Source organism: Anomalospiza imberbis, chromosome 22 (assembly GCF_031753505.1).
Source record: "Anomalospiza imberbis isolate Cuckoo-Finch-1a 21T00152 chromosome 22, ASM3175350v1, whole genome shotgun sequence".
Taxonomy (NCBI): Eukaryota; Metazoa; Chordata; class Aves; order Passeriformes; family Viduidae; genus Anomalospiza; species Anomalospiza imberbis.
In genome coordinates, this window is record NC_089702.1 from 2,056,208 (window position 1) to 2,075,549 (window position 19,342).

A 19,342-nucleotide genomic window follows, 5' to 3' on the forward strand; every position below is an offset into this window, starting at 1 on the left:
AGGCCCAACCTGGGCCTCCTTTGCCCGAGCCCAGCACGGTCCTACCGAGCTCCGCCAGGCCCAGCTGTGCTCCTGCCTAACCTGGATGAAAATCAGCACCTCAGGCCAGACTCAGGCTCTGGCCAGAACACACCGTCTCCCCTCTGCCCACACCACCGCCATTGCAGAACACCCCCAGAAGGACAAGGAGCGGGAACAAGGGCCAGAAAGATCAATGCTGTCGTGGAGAGGGTGGAGGAGAAAGGGGCTTCCAACTCACCTGGTTCCCAAGGAGAAGGAGGGGACAGAAGTGCTAGAGAGAGCCACCAGTTAGGCTGCCTTTTATCCTGGCCCCACAGTGCCTCAGGGCCCAAGTGCTGCGCAAGTGACGATATTCCTGCATGGTCCCAAATGAACGGAAAGATCTCTGGGAATGGTATGGCATGAGGTGGTTTTTCCCTCTACAATGACTTTGCATTTCCTGGCTCACATCATTCCCATTCCCTCATGGACACTTCTGAATGCTGGTATGTGAGGTCCCGTGTTTCCTGGGGCAAGGATGTGTCTGGGTGAGTAAGAGACATGAACTATGTGCAGAAGGGATCACAAGGAGCCCAGTGATTCCAGCCTGTGGCATTCTTTATGGTATTTTCTGTTCCTGCTGCCTGGAAGGGCCTCCTCTGCTCTCAGCCATCCAGTCTTTTGCTCACCACCCAACTGCTCTCCTCTATGTTTTGCTTTTAAGGTAAAACCTCTTTGCCTTCCTTCTTGACCTTCACAGTGCATGAGACTCCTGTAGCACTGCTGCCTCAGCTTCTGTCCTGCTTGGAGCACCATGAACCTGGTCTTGCTAGGAGCTCCCCAGTACCTCCTCAGTCACGTCCCTTCCTAAGGCCTCTGCCCCATGTGCTCCCCCACAATAATGTGTGTGGGAGTGTGGCTGTGCCCCAGTGTGTGCAAGTGTCAGCACATCCCTGTGCTTGTGCCCTGGTGGGAACGGCCCCTGAGAGCCTCTGGTCTGCACGGGGATGGTTGAGCACTGGGAAGGGCACTTGTGTGCAACCCCCCAGCCCATGTGCCTGTGCCATGTGCTGGGCTCTGTGCCTCTGGGGTCATCTCTGAGCACACCTGGGCAGGCTGGCAGTGTGTCAGGGCCCCTGTTTGTGTGTCCAGAGCTGGGCCAGAGCTGAGCTCTCAGCCCAGCCTTTGCAAGCCCCGTAGGGCCTTCCCTGCCCAGCCCTGCCAGCCACTCACACACACTCAGCCCCCAGTTCCTTCTCTGCAAGAACCTGGAGCGGGCCACGGCACCCACATCTCACAAGGACCATCCCAAACCCAGGCCATCCCTTTGAAGCCACCTCCAGGCAGCCGTGTGGCACTCAGCTGTTTCCCAGGGTCTTTGCTGCTGTCTCATGGGGAGGCTTGGAGGTGAGAGTGTTCTGGTGGCTCTGTGGGGATGGGGGAGTCCAGTGGCCACAGTGAACTTTGTCCAGAGCCAGGAGCTGTGGGAAAATATGCTGTCAAAGAGAATGACGCAGGTGGAGGAAAACATTTGACATTGTCTGGGAGGTGGAGGCCAGAAGGTGGGAGAATTTCTCCTCTTCCACATCCAGAAGGGCAAAAAGTGGCAGACTCGAACAGAGTGGGAGGATGGTTTTGGTTCTGTCCTCATGCTTAGTTGATCCTGGGAAACCCCTCAGCCCTGCCTGTCTGGTTAGAAGCTGAGCAGAAGGCTAATGTGAGGGAGCTGTTTGGAGAGGGGAGGTTGTGGACTATCCCCAGGCACTGCTGTTTCCCATTCCCTCTCCTGTGACCTTTGACATACGCTTCTTGTGATGATCACTATTCTGGGGAAGCCAGGGATATGTTTGGGAGCTCCAATAGAAAAGGCACATCGTAATGGCCACCACGAATTGTCCACCCTTGTCTTCAACCAGCTTTTGCCCTGAGCTGAACGGAGGAGTTCTCACACAAGGAAGAAGAAAGCAGAGGGCCATGTTTGGATGCAAAACAACTTTATTGAGTCTAAGGAAGAGAAGGAGGTAGCTGAAAGAGGACACCAGGAGCTGGTGTGTAGAGGGGCTGTCCATTTGCCTGGCCTGCAGAGGGACAGAGGGAGGCAAACAGGTCCCACTAGGCTGGCATTGAGTGGTGCTGACCGGAAGGGAAGGGAAGAGAAGAGAGTGGAGGAAAACAGCAGTAAACCAAGGGCCCAAATCCATTGTTCCAAAGATCCATCTTCAGTGCAGCTCCACATTCTAGGGTTGTGGAGGTCCTTGCCCCAGGAGGTTGGCAGCAGCTTTAGCAGGGGGGACAGCATCTGCTGCCATAGCAGTTGGTGATGCAGGAGATGTCAAAGCCCCCAGAGCTGATGGGCACTCCGCCACAGCTGAGGATGTTGCCAACGGCAGCAGAGGTGGAGGATCCCACGGCGGTGTTCTGTGGGAAGGAGCTGAGGATGGGGCCGGGCAGGGTCACCAGCACAGCAGGCGGCTCAATGACAACGTGGGAGCTCTGGCACTGCCTGACACAGCACTCATTGCAGCTGCTGGCCAGCGGGCAGGGGCCGCAGGGCTGGCAGCAAGGGTCGCAGGGCTTGCAGCAGGACATGGCTCGGGGTCACAGGTGCACCTGGCACAGAGGGCAGGGAGAAGCACAAAGCACAGGAGAAGCAGCACTGCACCCAAACCACCCTGCATGCCAAGCACCTCCAGGCCCACATTGCACTGCCCAGGCTCAAGGCCCAGGAGCCCCCTCAGCCAAGTCCCAGCCTCTCTCTGTCTGCACAAGACCTTCTCTCCCCTGCCCTTCTCCAACCGAAGCAGCTCCCAACCCCGCAGTACGACAGCCCCTCTCTGCTGACAGCTCCAGCGAGGCAAGAGCTGCTCTTGAAGCAGCAGGAGGAGGAGGAGGAGAGGCTTCCCACTCACCTGATTCCTGAGGAGAAGGAGGTGAGAGAAGTGGATGAGAGAGCAGAGACTTGAGCTGCCTTTTATAGCAGACCTGTCCTGCCTCAGGCCCAGAGGCATCGTAGTGGAAGTCATAATTTTCTGACCAGCTCATGCCAAATGTGCACCATCCCAGTTAATGGTAGGGGCTGTGTCCTGGCTTCCTGCACTAGCAGCCTCTATTTCCTGGCTTCCGCCCTGTGCGTTCCCATCTGAAGACTCCTTCTAGGGCCAGGATGAGAGAGTCCAACTATTTCCAGGATATAAAACACGTCAGAGTAGGCAGAATGCTGGGATCATGGTCTGGTGGCATTCCATCCAGGCTGATGACCTGAACCTGTGTCATTCCTGTGGGTTTCTTTGTCCCAAAGTACTCGGGGCATCACTCTCGTTCTTCCTCTTTAGCTGCCCATCTCTCCTGCATCTCTTGGTGACATCCCCTGAGTTTTCACGTGCAGCCTGTTTTCCTGGTCCATTTTGGGAATGGACAGGGGACATAAGGTATTCTTTGTGGTCTTGCTTCCCCTCTCATACAGCTTCCTTTGGTCAGCAGTCCATGCCCGCTTCTGCAGCTTGTTCCTGCTCTTGCCCAGGGCTGGAATTAGCAGCTGTGCTCGGTGGCCCTTGGCTGGGTGGATGGTGCCCAGCAAGCTGCTCTATCAATCCCCTTCCTCCAGGGAGCAGAGAAGATGAAATAAATCAGAGAACAATTTGACACTTGATAGAAGGGAGTTTGCTAAAGCAAAAGAGAAAGGTTATGCATGCACAAGTACACTAGGAAAAAAGAAATTCATGGCCTCCTTCCATCAGGAAAGGATGGCTGGCAATTTCCCAGGAAGCAGGGATTCCTCCAGTGTTGCGGTTGCTCACAAGGAAAAAGTTTGTCACTAAGGCTGCAGAAATGGGCTTTGTGAGAAGAGTCCAGTGTCTCCCGCCATGCCTGACTGAGTCAGCTCCAGCTGTGTCCAAAGGGGACTCAGACCTGCCCAACATGGAGCACATTTGTCACACTGCTGATGCCTCTGGGAAAGCAGATTTCATTAGAAGTGGTTTGGGCCAGAAGCCAACTTCAAGACATTTCTTTCCATTCCTCCTGCCCTTAACAGTTGGGCACCCACTAAAGCAGCTTGCTCAAAGCTGTGTTGAACCTTATCTTTGCACCCTTCCAGTGTTGAGCATCCAAAACCTTTCTGGGCAATTTAGTACAATGCCCCAGCGTCCTCACAGAGAGGGCCATCTTTGTGAGCTCCAAGGGAAAAGGAACAGACAAAATTGAACTGAAAAAAACTGCAGCAAGAAAGTTGCAGGGGTGGCAATGCGGTGCTTCCTCCACCCTTCTCCAAGTGAGCAAACTGGAAGAGTTGTCCCAGAAGGAAGGACAAATCAGAGGCCAAGGTTTGAATGCACAAGCAACTTTATTGAGTCAAAAGAAGGAAAGGAGGAGGTTCAGAGAGGGCACCCGAGGCAGCAACTCAGATGCACCAGTGATGTCTGACATCCTGGCCTGCCAAGGGAAGGAGGCCAACAGGTCCCACTAGGCTGGCATTGAGAGTTGGGGACAGGAAAGGAAGGGAAGAGAGAAATGAGAGCAGGAGAAGAAGAAGGAAACAACAGTCGGAAGCTCTAGATCCAATGCCTTAAGTTCTGACTTCATTGCAGCCGAATGTCCTGACGTCTTGGAGGTTCTGGCAGGTGGATGTTGGCATCAGCATTTCTAGCAGGGACGACAACATCTGCTGCCACCATAGCAGTTGGTGATGCAGGAGATGTCAAAGCCCCCAGAGCTGATGGGCACTCCCTCAGAGCTGAGGATGCTGCCAACAGCAGCGGAGGTGGAGGATCCCACGGCGGTGTTCTGTGGGAAGGAGCTGAGGATGGGGCCGGGCAGGGTCACCAGCACAGCAGGCGGCTCAATGACAACGTGGGAGCTCTGGCACTGCCTGACACAGCACTCATTGCAGCTGCTGGCCAGCGCGCAGGGGCCGCAGGGCTGGCAGCAAGGGTCGCAGGGCTGGCACTGCTGGCACTTCTCAGAGCAGGACATGTCTCAAGCCCGTGCTGCACCTGGCACAGAGGGCAGGGAGGGAGCAGAGCACACGCACAGCTGAGACACAGCCCGCAAGGCACCCCCAGCAGGACAAGGCCCCTGCTGCCTGCGGAGCTCCAGGCGGTGCAGGCCCAACCTGGGCCTCCTTTGCCCGAGCCCAGCACGGTCCTACCGAGCTCCGCCAGGCCCAGCTGTGCTCCTGCCTAACCTGGATGAAAATCAGCACCTCAGGCCAGACTCAGGCTCTGGCCAGAACACACCGTCTCCCCTCTGCCCACACCACCGCCATTGCAGAACACCCCCAGAAGGACAAGGAGCGGGAACAAGGGCCAGAAAGATCAATGCTGTCGTGGAGAGGGTGGAGGAGAAAGGGGCTTCCAACTCACCTGGTTCCCAAGGAGAAGGAGGGGACAGAAGTGCTAGAGAGAGCCACCAGTTAGGGCTGCCTTTATCCTGGCCCCACAGTGCCTCAGGGCCCAAGTGCTGCGCAAGTGACGATATTCCTGCATGGTCCCAAATGAACGGAAAGATCTCTGGGAATGGTATGGCATGAGGTGGTTTTTCCCTCTACAATGACTTTGCATTTCCTGGCTCACATCATTCCCATTCCCTCATGGGACACTTCTGAATGCTGGTATGTGAGGTCCCGTGTTTCCTGGGGCAAGGATGTGTCTGGGTGAGTAAGAGACATGAACTATGTAGCAGAAGGGATCACAAGGAGCCCAGTGATTCCAGCCTGTGGCATTCTTTATGGTATTTTCTGTTCCTGCTGCCTGGAAGGGCCTCCTCTGCTCTCAGCCATCCAGTCTTTTGCTCACCACCCAACTGCTCTCCTCTATGTTTTGCTTTTAAGGTAAAACCTCTTTGCCTTCCTTCTTGACCTTCACAGTGCATGAGACTCCTGTAGCACTGCTGCCTCAGCTTCTGTCCTGCTTGGAGAGCACCATGAACCTGGTCTTGCTAGGAGCTCCCCAGTACCTCCTCAGTCACGTCCCTTCCTAAGGCCTCTGCCCCATGTGCTCCCCCACAATAATGTGTGTGGGAGTGTGGCTGTGCCCCAGTGTGTGCAAGTGTCAGCACATCCCTGTGCTTGTGCCCTGGTGGGAACGGCCCCTGAGAGCCTCTGGTCTGCACGGGGATGGTTGAGCACTGGGAAGGGCACTTGTGTGCAACCCCCCAGCCCATGTGCCTGTGCCATGTGCTGGGCTCTGTGCCTCTGGGGTCATCTCTGAGCACACCTGGGCAGGCTGGCAGTGTGTCAGGGCCCCTGTTTGTGTGTCCAGAGCTGGGCCAGAGCTGAGCTCTCAGCCCAGCCTTTGCAAGCCCCGTAGGGCCTTCCCTGCCCAGCCCTGCCAGCCACTCACACACACTCAGCCCCCAGTTCCTTCTCTGCAAGAACCTGGAGCGGGCCACGGCACCCACATCTCACAAGGACCATCCCAAACCCAGGCCATCCCTTTGAAGCCACCTCCAGGCAGCCGTGTGGCACTCAGCTGTTTCCCAGGGTCTTTGCTGCTGTCTCATGGGGAGGCTTGGAGGTGAGAGTGTTCTGGTGGCTCTGTGGGGATGGGGGAGTCCAGTGGCCACAGTGAACTTTGTCCAGAGCCAGGAGCTGTGGGAAAATATGCTGTCAAAGAGAATGACGCAGGTGGAGGAAAACATTTGACATTGTCTGGGAGGTGGAGGCCAGAAGGTGGGAGAATTTCTCCTCTTCCACATCCAGAAGGGCAAAAAGTGGCAGACTCGAACAGAGTGGGAGGATGGTTTTGGTTCTGTCCTCATGCTTAGTTGATCCTGGGAAACCCCTCAGCCCTGCCTGTCTGGTTAGAAGCTGAGCAGAAGGCTAATGTGAGGGAGCTGTTTGGAGAGGGGAGGTTGTGGACTATCCCCAGGCACTGCTGTTTCCCATTCCCTCTCCTGTGACCTTTGACATACGCTTCTTGTGATGATCACTATTCTGGGGAAGCCAGGGATATGTTTGGGAGCTCCAATAGAAAAGGCACATCGTAATGGCCACCACGAATTGTCCACCCTTGTCTTCAAACAGCTTTTGCCCTGAGCTGAACGGAGGAGTTCTCACACAAGGAAGAAGAAAGCAGAGGGCCATGTTTGGATGCAAAACAACTTTATTGAGTCTAAGGAAGAGAAGGAGGTAGCTGAAAGAGGACACCAGGAGCTGGTGTGTAGAGGGGCTGTCCATTTGCCTGGCCTGCAGAGGGACAGAGGGAGGCAAACAGGTCCCACTAGGCTGGCATTGAGTGGTGCTGACCGGAAGGGAAGGGAAGAGAAGAGAGTGGAGGAAAACAGCAGTAAACCAAGGGCCCAAATCCATTGTTCCAAAGATCCATCTTCAGTGCAGCTCCACATTCTAGGGTTGTGGAGGTCCTTGCCCCAGGAGGTTGGCAGCAGCTTTAGCAGGGGGGACAGCATCTGCTGCCATAGCAGTTGGTGATGCAGGAGATGTCAAAGCCCCCAGAGCTGATGGGCACTCCGCCACAGCTGAGGATGTTGCCAACGGCAGCAGAGGTGGAGGATCCCACGGCGGTGTTCTGTGGGAAGGAGCTGAGGATGGGGCCGGGCAGGGTCACCAGCACAGCAGGCGGCTCAATGACAACGTGGGAGCTCTGGCACTGCCTGACACAGCACTCATTGCAGCTGCTGGCCAGCGGGCAGGGGCCGCAGGGCTGGCAGCAAGGGTCGCAGGGCTTGCAGCAGGACATGGCTCGGGGTCACAGGTGCACCTGGCACAGAGGGCAGGGAGAAGCACAAAGTGAGGACACAGGAGAAGCAGCACTGCACCCAAACACCCTGCAGCCAAGGCACCTCCAGGCCCACATTGCACTGCCCAGCTCAAGGCCCAGGAGCCCCCTCAGCCAAGTCCCAGCCTCTCTCTGTCTGCACAAGACCTTCTCTCCCCTGCCCTCTCCCAACCGAAGCAGCTCCCAACCCCGCAGTACGACAGCCCCTCTCTGCTGACAGCTCCAGCGAGGCAAGAGCTGCTCTTGAAGCAGCAGGAGGAGGAGGAGGAGAGGCTTCCCACTCACCTGATTCCTGAGGAGAAGGAGGTGAGAGAAGTGGATGAGAGAGCAGAGACTTGAGCTGCCTTTTATAGCAGACCTGTCCTGCCTCAGGCCCAGAGGCATCGTAGTGGAAGTCATAATTTTCTGACCAGCTCATGCCAAATGTGCACCATCCCAGTTAATGGTAGGGGCTGTGTCCTGGCTTCCTGCACTGCAGCCTCTATTTCCTGGCTTCCGCCCTGTGCGTTCCCATCTGAAGACTCCTTCTAGGGCCAGGATGAGAGGTCCAACTATTTCCAGGATATAAACACGTCAGAGTAGGCAGAATGCTGGGATCATGGTCTGGTGGCATTCCATCCAGGCTGATGACCTGAACCTGTGTCATTCCTGTGGGTTTCTTTGTCCCAAAGTACTCGGGGCATCACTCTCGTTCTTCCTCTTTAGCTGCCCATCTCTCCTGCATCTCTTGGTGACATCCCCTGAGTTTTCACGTGCAGCCTGTTTTCCTGGTCCATTTTGGGAATGGACAGGGGACATAAGGTATTCTTTGTGGTCTTGCTTCCCCTCTCATACAGCTTCCTTTGGTCAGCAGTCCATGCCCGCTTCTGCAGCTTGTTCCTGCTCTTGCCCAGGGCTGGATTAGCAGCTGTGCTCGGTGGCCCTTGGCTGGGTGGATGGTGCCCAGCAAGCTGCTCTATCAATCCCCTTCCTCCAGGGAGCAGAGAAGATGAAATAAATCAGAGAACAATTTGACACTTGATAGAAGGGAGTTTGCTAAAGCAAAAGAGAAAGGTTATGCATGCACAAGTACACTAGGAAAAAAGAAATTCATGGCCTCCTTCCATCAGGAAAGGATGGCTGGCAATTTCCCAGGAAGCAGGGATTCCTCCAGTGTTGCGGTTGCTCACAAGGAAAAAGTTTGTCACTAAGGCTGCAGAAATGGGCTTTGTGAGAAGAGTCCAGTGTCTCCCGCCATGCCTGACTGAGTCAGCTCCAGCTGTGTCCAAAGGGGACTCAGACCTGCCCAACATGGAGCACATTTGTCACACTGCTGATGCCTCTGGGAAAGCAGATTTCATTAGAAGTGGTTTGGGCCAGAAGCCAACTTCAAGACATTTCTTTCCATTCCTCCTGCCCTTAACAGTTGGGCACCCACTAAAGCAGCTTGCTCAAAGCTGTGTTGAACCTTATCTTGCACCCTTCCAGTGTTGAGCATCCAAAACCTTTCTGGGCAATTTAGTACAATGCCCCAGCGTCCTCACAGAGAGGGCCATCTTTGTGAGCTCCAAGGGAAAAGGAACAGACAAAATTGAACTGAAAAAAACTGCAGCAAGAAAGTTGCAGGGGTGGCAATGCGGTGCTTCCTCCACCCTTCTCCAAGTGAGCAAACTGGAAGAGTTGTCCCAGAAGGAAGGACAAATCAGAGGCCAAGGTTTGAATGCACAAGCAACTTTATTGAGTCAAAAGAAGGAAAGGAGGAGGTTCAGAGAGGGCACCCGAGGGCAGCAACTCAGATGCACCAGTGATGTCTGACATCCTGGCCTGCCAAGGGAAGGAGGCCAACAGGTCCCACTAGGCTGGTATTGAGAGTTGGGGACAGGAAAGGAAGGGAAGAGAGAAATGAGAGCAGGAGAAGAAGAAGGAAACAACAGTCGGAAGCTCTAGATCCAATGCCTCGAGTTCTGACTTCATTGCAGCCGAATGTCCTGACGTCTTGGAGGTTCTGGCAGGTGGATGTTGGCATCAGCATTTCTAGCAGGGACGACAACATCTGCTGCCACCATAGCAGTTGGTGATGCAGGAGATGTCAAAGCCCCCAGAGCTGATGGGCACTCCCTCAGAGCTGAGGATGCTGCCAACAGCAGCAGAGGTGGAGGATCCCACGGCGGTGTTCTGTGGGAAGGAGCTGAGGATGGGGCCGGGCAGGGTCACCAGCACAGCAGGCGGCTCAATGACAACGTGGGAGCTCTGGCACTGCCTGACACAGCACTCATTGCAGCTGCTGGCCAGCGCGCAGGGGCCGCAGGGCTGGCAGCAAGGGTCGCAGGGCTGGCACTGCTGGCACTTCTCAGAGCAGGACATGTCTCAAGCCCGGTGCTGCACCTGGCACAGAGGGCAGGGAGGAAGCAGAGCACACGCACAGCTGAGACACAGCCCGCAAGGCACCCCCAGCAGGACAAGGCCCCTGCTGCCTGCGGAGCTCCAGGCGGTGCAGGCCCAACCTGGGCCTCCTTTGCCTGAGCCCAGCACGGTCCTACCGAGCTCCGCCAGGCCCAGCTGTGCTCCCGCCTAACCTGGATGAAAATCAGCACCTCAGGCCAGCCTCAGGCTCTGGCCAGAACACACGGTCTCCCCTCTGCCCACACCACCGCCATTGCAGAACACCCCCAGAAGGACAAGGAGCGGGAACAAGGGCCAGAAAGATCAATGCTGTCGTGGAGAGGGTGGAGGAGAAAGGGGCTTCCAACTCACCTGGTTCCCAAGGAGAAGGAGGGGACAGAAGTGCTAGAGAGAGCCACCAGTTGGCCTGCCTTTTATCCTGGCCCCACAGTGCCTCAGGGCCCAAGTGCTGCGCAAGTGACGATATTCCTGCATGGTCCCAAATGAACGGAAAGATCTCTGGGAATGGTATGGCATGAGGTGGTTTTTCCCTCTACAATGACTTTGCATTTCCTGGCTCACATCATTCCCATTCCCTCATGGACACTTCTGAATGCTGGTATGTGAGGTCCCATGTTTCCTGGGGCAAGGATGTGTCTGGGTGAGTAAGAGACATGAACTATGTGCAGAAGGGATCACAAGGAGCCCAGTGATTCCAGCCTGTGGCATTCTTTACGGTATTTTCTGTTCCTGCTGGCTGGAAGGGCCTCCTCTGCTCTCAGCCATCCAGTCTTTTGCTCACCACCCAACTGCTCTCCTCTATGTTTTGCTTTTAAGGTAAAACCTCTTTGCCTTCCTTCTTGACCTTCACAGTGCATGAGACTCCTGTAGCACTGCTGCCTCAGCTTCTGTCCTGCTTGGAGCACCATGAACCTGGTCTTGCTAGGAGCTCCCCAGTACCTCCTCAGTCACGTCCCTTCCTAAGGCCTCTGTCCCATGTGCTCCCCCACAATAATGTGTGTGGGAGTGTGGCTGTGCCCCAGTGTGTGCAAGTGTCAGCACATCCCTGTGCTTGTGCCCTGGTGGGAACGGCCCCTGAGAGCCTCTGGTCTGCACGGGGATGGTTGAGCACTGAGCAGGGCACTTGTGTGCAACCCCCCAGCCCATGTGCCTGTGCCATGTGCTGGGCTCTGTGCCTCTGGGGTCATCTCTGAGCACACCTGGGCAGGCTGGCAGTGTGTCAGGGCCCCTGTTTGTGTGTCCAGAGCTGGGCCAGAGCTGAGCTCTCAGCCCAGCCTTTGCAAGCCCCGTAGGGCCTTCCCTGCCCAGCCCTGCCAGCCACTCACACACACTCAGCCCCCAGTTCCTTCTCTGCAAGAACCTGGAGCGGGCCACGGCACCCACATCTCACAAGGACCATCCCAAACCCAGGCCATCCCTTTGAAGCCACCTCCAGGCAGCCGTGTGGCACTCAGCTGTTTCCCAGGGTCTTTGCTGCTGTCTCATGGGGAGGCTTGGAGGTGAGAGTGTTCTGGTGGCTCTGTGGGGATGGGGGAGTCCAGTGGCCACAGTGAACTTTGTCCAGAGCCAGGAGCTGTGGGAAAATATGCTGTCAAAGAGAATGACGCAGGTGGAGGAAAACATTTGACATTGTCTGGGAGGTGGAGGCCAGAAGGTGGGAGAATTTCTCCTCTTCCACATCCAGAAGGGCAAAAAGTGGCAGACTCGAACAGAGTGGGAGGATGGTTTTGGTTCTGTCCTCATGCTTAGTTGATCCTGGGAAACCCCTCAGCCCTGCCTGTCTGGTTAGAAGCTGAGCAGAAGGCTAATGTGAGGGAGCTGTTTGGAGAGGGGAGGTTGTGGACTATCCCCAGGCACTGCTGTTTCCCATTCCCTCTCCTGTGACCTTTGACATACGCTTCTTGTGATGATCACTATTCTGGGGAAGCCAGGGATATGTTTGGGAGCTCCAATAGAAAAGGCACATCGTAATGGCCACCACGAATTGTCCACCCTTGTCTTCATCCAGCTTTTGCCCTGAGCTGAATGGAGGAGTTCTCACACAAGGAAGAAGAAAGCAGAGGGCCATGTTTGGATGCAAAACAACTTTATTGAGTCTAAGGAAGAGAAGGAGGTAGCTGAAAGAGGACACCAGGAGCTGGTGTGTAGAGGGGCTGTCCATTTGCCTGGCCTGCAGAGGGACAGAGGGAGGCAAACAGGTCCCACTAGGCTGGCATTGAGTGGTGCTGACCGGAAGGGAAGGGAAGAGAAGAGAGTGGAGGAAAACAGCAGTAAACCAAGGGCCCAAATCCATTGTTCCAAAGATCCATCTTCAGTGCAGCTCCACATTCTAGGGTTGTGGAGGTCCTTGCCCCAGGAGGTTGGCAGCAGCTTTAGCAGGGGGGACAGCATCTGCTGCCATAGCAGTTGGTGATGCAGGAGATGTCAAAGCCCCCAGAGCTGATGGGCACTCCGCCACAGCTGAGGATGTTGCCAACGGCAGCAGAGGTGGAGGATCCCACGGCGGTGTTCTGTGGGAAGGAGCTGAGGATGGGGCCGGGCAGGGTCACCAGCACAGCAGGCGGCTCAATGACAACGTGGGAGCTCTGGCACTGCCTGACACAGCACTCATTGCAGCTGCTGGCCAGCGGGCAGGGGCCGCAGGGCTGGCAGCAAGGGTCGCAGGGCTTGCAGCAGGACATGGCTCGGGGTCACAGGTGCACCTGGCACAGAGGGCAGGGAGAAGCACAAAGTGAGGACACAGGAGAAGCAGCACTGCACCCAAACACCCTGCAGCCAAGGCACCTCCAGGCCCACATTGCACTGCCCAGCTCAAGGCCCAGGAGCCCCCTCAGCCAAGTCCCAGCCTCTCTCTGTCTGCACAAGACCTTCTCTCCCCTGCCCTCTCCCAACCGAAGCAGCTCCCAACCCCGCAGTACGACAGCCCCTCTCTGCTGACAGCTCCAGCGAGGCAAGAGCTGCTCTTGAAGCAGCAGGAGGAGGAGGAGGAGAGGCTTCCCACTCACCTGATTCCTGAGGAGAAGGAGGTGAGAGAAGTGGATGAGAGAGCAGAGACTTGAGCTGCCTTTTATAGCAGACCTGTCCTGCCTCAGGCCCAGAGGCATCGTAGTGGAAGTCATAATTTTCTGACCAGCTCATGCCAAATGTGCACCATCCCAGTTAATGGTAGGGGCTGTGTCCTGGCTTCCTGCACTGCAGCCTCTATTTCCTGGCTTCCGCCCTGTGCGTTCCCATCTGAAGACTCCTTCTAGGGCCAGGATGAGAGGTCCAACTATTTCCAGGATATAAACACGTCAGAGTAGGCAGAATGCTGGGATCATGGTCTGGTGGCATTCCATCCAGGCTGATGACCTGAACCTGTGTCATTGCTGTGGGTTTCTTTGTCCCAAAGTACTCGGGGCATCACTCTCGTTCTTCCTCTTTAGCTGCCCATCTCTCCTGCATCTCTTGGTGACATCCCCTGAGTTTTCACGTGCAGCCTGTTTTCCTGGCCCATTTTGGGAATGGACAGGGGACATAAGGTATTCTTTGTGGTCTTGCTTCCCCTCTCATACAGCTTCCTTTGGTCAGCAGTCCATGCCCGCTTCTGCAGCTCGTTCCTGCTCTTGCCCAGGGCTGGATTAGCAGCTGTGCTCGGTGGCCCTTGGCTGGGTGGATGGTGCCCAGCAAGCTGCTCTATCAATCCCCTTCCTCCAGGGAGCAGAGAAGATGAAATAAATCAGAGAACAATTTGACACTTGATAGAAGGGAGTTTGCTAAAGCAAAAGAGAAAGGTTATGCATGCACAAGTACACTAGGAAAAAAGAAATTCATGGCCTCCTTCCATCAGGAAAGGATGGCTGGCAATTTCCCAGGAAGCAGGGATTCCTCCAGTGTTGCGGTTGCTCACAAGGAAAAAGTTTGTCACTAAGGCTGCAGAAATGGGCTTTGTGAGAAGAGTCCAGTGTCTCCCGCCATGCCTGACTGAGTCAGCTCCAGCTGTGTCCAAAGGGGACTCAGACCTGCCCAACATGGAGCACATTTGTCACACTGCTGATGCCTCTGGGAAAGCAGATTTCATTAGAAGTGGTTTGGGCCAGAAGCCAACTTCAAGACATTTCTTTCCATTCCTCCTGCCCTTAACAGTTGGGCACCCACTAAAGCAGCTTGCTCAAAGCTGTGTTGAACCTTATCTTGCACCCTTCCAGTGTTGAGCATCCAAAACCTTTCTGGGCAATTTAGTACAATGCCCCAGCGTCCTCACAGAGAGGGCCATCTTTGTGAGCTCCAAGGGAAAAGGAACAGACAAAATTGAACTGAAAAAAACTGCAGCAAGAAAGTTGCAGGGGTGGCAATGCGGTGCTTCCTCCACCCTTTTCCAAGTGAGCAAACTGGAAGAGTTGTCACAGAAGGAAGGACAAATCAGAGGCCAAGGTTTGAATGCACAAGCAACTTTATTGAGTCAAAAGAAGGAAAGGAGGAGGTTCAGAGAGGGCACCCGAGGGCAGCAACTCAGATGCACCAGTGATGTCTGACATCCTGGCCTGCCAAGGGAAGGAGGCCAACAGGTCCCACTAGGCTGGCATTGAGAGTTGGGGACAGGAAAGGAAGGGAAGAGAGAAATGAGAGCAGGAGAAGAAGAAGGAAACAACAGTCGGAAGCTCTAGATCCAATGCCTTAAGTTCTGACTTCATTGCAGCCGAATGTCCTGACGTCTTGGAGGTTCTGGCAAGTCGATGTTGGCATCAGCATTTCTAGCAGGGACGACAACATCTGCTGCCACCATAGCAGTTGGTGATGCAGGAGATGTCAAAGCCCCCGGAGCTGATGGGCACTCCCTCAGAGCTGAGGATGCTGCCAACGGCAGCAGAGGTGGAGGATCCCACGGCGGTGTTCTGTGGGAAGGAGCTGAGGATGGGGCCAGGCAGGGTCACCAGCACAGCAGGCGGCTCAATGACAACGTGGGAGCTCTGGCACTGCCTGACACAGCACTCATTGCAGCTGCTGGCCAGCGCGCAGGGGCCGCAGGGCTGGCAGCAAGGGTCGCAGGGCTGGCACTGCTGGCACTTCTCAGAGCAGGACATGTCTCAAGCCTGGTGCTGCACCTGGCACAGAGGGCAGGGAGGGAGCAGAGCACACGCACAGCTGAGACACAGCCCGCAAGGCACCCCCAGCAGGACAAGGCCCCTGCTGCCTGCGGAGCTCCAGGCGGTGCAGGCCCAACCTGGGCCTCCTTTGCCCGAGCCCAGCACGGTCCTACCGAGCTCCGCCAGGCCCAGCTGTGCTCCCGCCTAACCTGGATGAAAATCAGCACCTCAGGCCAGCCTCAGGCTCTGGCCAGAACACACGGTCTCCCCTCTGCCCACACCACCGCCATTGCAGAACACCCCCAGAAGGACACGGAGCGGGAACAAGGGCCAGAAAGATCAATGCTGTCGTGGAGAGGGTGGAGGAGAAAGGGGCTTCCAACTCACCTGATTCCCAAGGAGAAGGAGGGGACAGAAGTGCTAGAGAGAGCCACCAGTTAGGCTGCCTTTTATCCTGGCCTCACAGTGCCTCAGGGCCCAAGTGCTGCGCAAGTGACGATATTCCTGCATGGTCCCAAATGAACGGAAAGATCTCTGGGAATGGTATGGCATGAGGTGGTTTTTCCCTCTACAATGACTTTGCATTTCCTGGCTCACATCATTCCCATTCCCTCATGGACACTTCTTCTGAATGCTGGTATGTGAGGTCCCATGTTTCCTGGGGCAAGGATGTGTCTGTGTGAGTAAGAGACATGAACTATGTGCAGAAGGGATCACAAGGAGCCCGGTGATTCCAGCCTGTGGCATTCTTTACGGTATTTTCTGTTCCTGCTGGCTGGAAGGGCCTCCTCTGCTCTCAGCCATCCAGTCTTTTACTCACCACCCTACTGCTCTCCTCTATGTTTTGCTTTTAAGGTAAAACCTCTTTGCCTTCCTTCTTGACCTTCACAGTGCATGAGACTCCTGTAGCACTGCTGCCTCAGCTTCTGTCCTGCTTGGAGCACCATGAACCTGGTCTTGCTAGGAGCTCCCCAGTACCTCCTCAGTCACGTCCCTTCCTAAGGCCTCTGTCTCATGTGCTCCCCCACAATAATGTGTGTGGGAGTGTGGCTGTGCCCCAGTGTGTGCAAGTGTCTGCACATCCCTGTGCTTGTGCCCTGGTGGGAACGGCCCCTGAGAGCCTCTGGTCTGCACGGGGGTGGTTGAGCACTGAGCAGGGCACTTGTGTGCAACCCCCCAGCCCATGTGCCTGTGCCATGTGCTGGGCTCTGTGCCTCTGGGGTCATCTCTGAGCACACCTGGGCAGGCTGGCAGTGTGTCAGGGCCCCTGTTTGTGTGTCCAGAGCTGGGCCAGAGCTGAGCTCTCAGCCTAGCCTTTGCAAGCCCCGTAGGGCCTTCCCTGCCCAGCCCTGCCAGCCACTCACACACACTCAGCCCCCAGTTCCTTCTCTGCAGGAACCTGGAGCGGGCCACGGCACCCACATCTCACAAGGACCATCCCAAACCCAGGCCATCCCTTTGAAGCCACCTCCAGGCAGCCGTGTGGCACTCAGCTGTTTCCCAGGGTCTTTGCTGCTGTCTCATGGGGAGGCTTGGAGGTGAGAGTGTTCTGGTGGCTCTGTGGGGATGGGGGAGTCCAGTGGCCACACTGGCCTTTGTCCGGAGGCAGGAGCTGTGTGGAAAATGATGCTGTCAAAGAGAATGTCGCAAGTGGAGGAAAACCTTTGACAATGTCTGGGAGGTGGAGGCCTGGAAGATGGAGGAATTTCTCCTCTCCAACATCCAGACGTGGTGACAGTGGTAGACTCAACCAGAGTGGGAGGATGGTTTTGGTTCTGTCCTCATGCTTAGTTGATCCTGGGAAACCCCTCAGCCCTGCCTGTCTGGTTAGAAGCTGAGCAGAAGGCTAATGTGAGGGAGCTGTTTGGAGAGGGGAGGTTGTGGACTATCCCCAGGCACTGCTGTTTCCCATTCCCTCTCCTGTGACCTTTGACATACGCTTCTTGTGATGATCACTATTCTGGGGAAGCCAGGGATATGTTTGGGAGCTCCAATAGAAAAGGCACATCGTAATGGCCACCACGAATTGTCCACCCTTGTCTTCATCCAGCTTTTGCCCTGAGCTGAATGGAGGAGTTCTCACACAAGGAAGAAGAAAGCAGAGGGCCATGTTTGGATGCAAAACAACTTTATTGAGTCTAAGGAAGAGAAGGAGGTAGCTGCAAGAGGACACCAGGAGCTGGTGTGTAGAGGGGCTGTCCATTTGCCTGGCCTGCAGAGGGACAGAGGGAGGCAAACAGGTCCCACTAGGCTGGCATTGGGTGGTGCTGACCGGAAGGGAAGGGAAGAGAAGAGAGTGGAGGAAAACAGCAGTAAACCAAGGGCCCAAATCCATTGTTCCAAAGATCCATCTTCAGTGCAGCTCCACATTCTAGGGTTGTGGAGGTCCTTGCCCCAGGAGGTTGGCAGCAGCTTTAGCAGGGGGGACAGCATCTGCTGCCATAGCAGTTGGTGATGCAGGAGATGTCAAAGCCCCCAGAGCTGATGGGCACTCCGCCACAGCTGAGGATGTTGCCAACGGCAGCAGAGGTGGAGGATCCCACGGCGGTGTTCTGTGGGAAGGAGCTGAGGATGGGGCCGGGCAGGGTCACCAGCACAGCAGGCGGCTCAATGACAACGTGGGAGCTCTGGCACTGCCTGACACAGCACTCATTGCAGCTGCTGGCCAGCGGGCAGGGGCCGCAGGGCTGGCAGCAAGGGTCGCAGGGCTTGCAGCAGGACATGGCTCGGGGTCACAGGTGCACCTGGCACAGAGGGCAGGGAGAAGCACAAAGTGAGGACACAGGAGAAGCAGCACTGCACCCAAACACCCTGCAGCCAAGGCACCTCCAGGCCCACATTGCACTGCCCAGCTCAAGGCCCAGGAGCCCCCTCAGCCAAGTCCCAGCCTCTCTCTGTCTGCACAAGACCTTCTCTCCCCTGCCCTCTCCCAACCGAAGCAGCTCCCAACCCCGCAGTACGACAGCCCCTCTCTGCTGACAGCTCCAGCGAGGCAAGAGCTGCTCTTGAAGCAGCAGGAGGAGGAGGAGGAGAGGCTTCCCACTCACCTGATTCCTGAGGAGAAGGAGGTGAGAGAAGTGGATGAGAGAGCAGAGACTTGAGCTGCCTTTTATAGCAGACCTGTCCTGCCTCAGGCCCAGAGGCATCGTAGTGGAAGTCATAATTTTCTGACCAGCTCATGCCAAATGTGCACCATCCCAGTTAATGGTAGGGGCTGTGTCCTGGCTTCCTGCACTGCAGCCTCTATTTCCTGGCTTCCGCCCTGTGCGTTCCCATCTGAAGACTCCTTCTAGGGCCAGGATGAGAGGTCCAACTATTTCCAGGATATAAACACGTCAGAGTAGGCAGAATGCTGGGATCATGGTCTGGTGGCATTCCATCCAGGCTGATGACCTGAACCTGTGTCATTCCTGTGGGTTTCTTTGTGGCAAAGTACTCGGGGCATCACTCTCGTTCTTCCTCTTTAGCTGCCCATCTCTCCTGCATCTCTTGGTGACATCCCCTGAGTTTTCACGTGCAGCCTGCTTTCCTGGCCCATTTTGGGAATGGACAGGGGACATAAGGTATTCTTTGTGGTCTTGCTTCCCCTCTCATACAGCTTCCTTTGGTCAGCAGTCCATGCCCGCTTCTGCAGCTCGTTCCTGCTCTTGCCCAGGGCTGGATTAGCAGCTGTGCTCGGTGGCCCTTGGCTGAGTGGATGGTGCCCAGCAAGCTGCTCTATCGATCCCCTTCCTCCAGGGAGCAGAGAAGATGAAATAAATCAGAGAACAATTTGACACTTGATAGAAGGGAGTTTGCTGAAGCAAAAGTCAAAAGTTATGCATGCACAAGTACACTAGGAAACAAGAAAATTCATGGCCTCCTTCCATCAGGAAAGGATGGCTGGCAATTTCCCAGGAAGCAGGGATTCCTCCTGTGTTGCGGTTGCTCACAAGGAAAAAGTTTGTCACTAAGGCTGCAGAAATGGGCTTTGTGAGAAGAGTCCAGTGTCTCCCGCCATGCCTGACTGAGTCAGCTCCAGCTGTGTCCAAAGGGGACTCAGACCTGCCCAACATGGAGCACATTTGTCACACTGCTGATGCCTCTGGGAAAGCAGATTTCATTAGAAGTGGTTTGGGCCAGAAGCCAACTTCAAGACATTTCTTTCCATTCCTCCTGCCC

At 55.6% G+C, this 19,342-nt stretch overlaps 4 pseudogenes; all 4 read right to left on the minus strand.

The window, feature by feature from the left end:
• Window positions 1–2,145: 2,145 nt before the first annotated feature.
• On the minus strand, window positions 2,146–3,042 carry LOC137486743 (feather keratin Cos2-2-like; annotated as a pseudogene).
• Window positions 3,043–7,226: 4,184 nt separating this feature from the next.
• Window positions 7,227–8,384, minus strand: LOC137487023 (feather keratin Cos2-2-like; annotated as a pseudogene).
• Window positions 8,385–12,352: 3,968 nt separating this feature from the next.
• LOC137486652 (feather keratin Cos2-2-like) lies at window positions 12,353–13,458 on the minus strand (annotated as a pseudogene).
• Window positions 13,459–17,404: 3,946 nt separating this feature from the next.
• LOC137486897 (feather keratin Cos2-2-like) lies at window positions 17,405–18,687 on the minus strand (annotated as a pseudogene).
• Window positions 18,688–19,342: the final 655 nt, after the last annotated feature.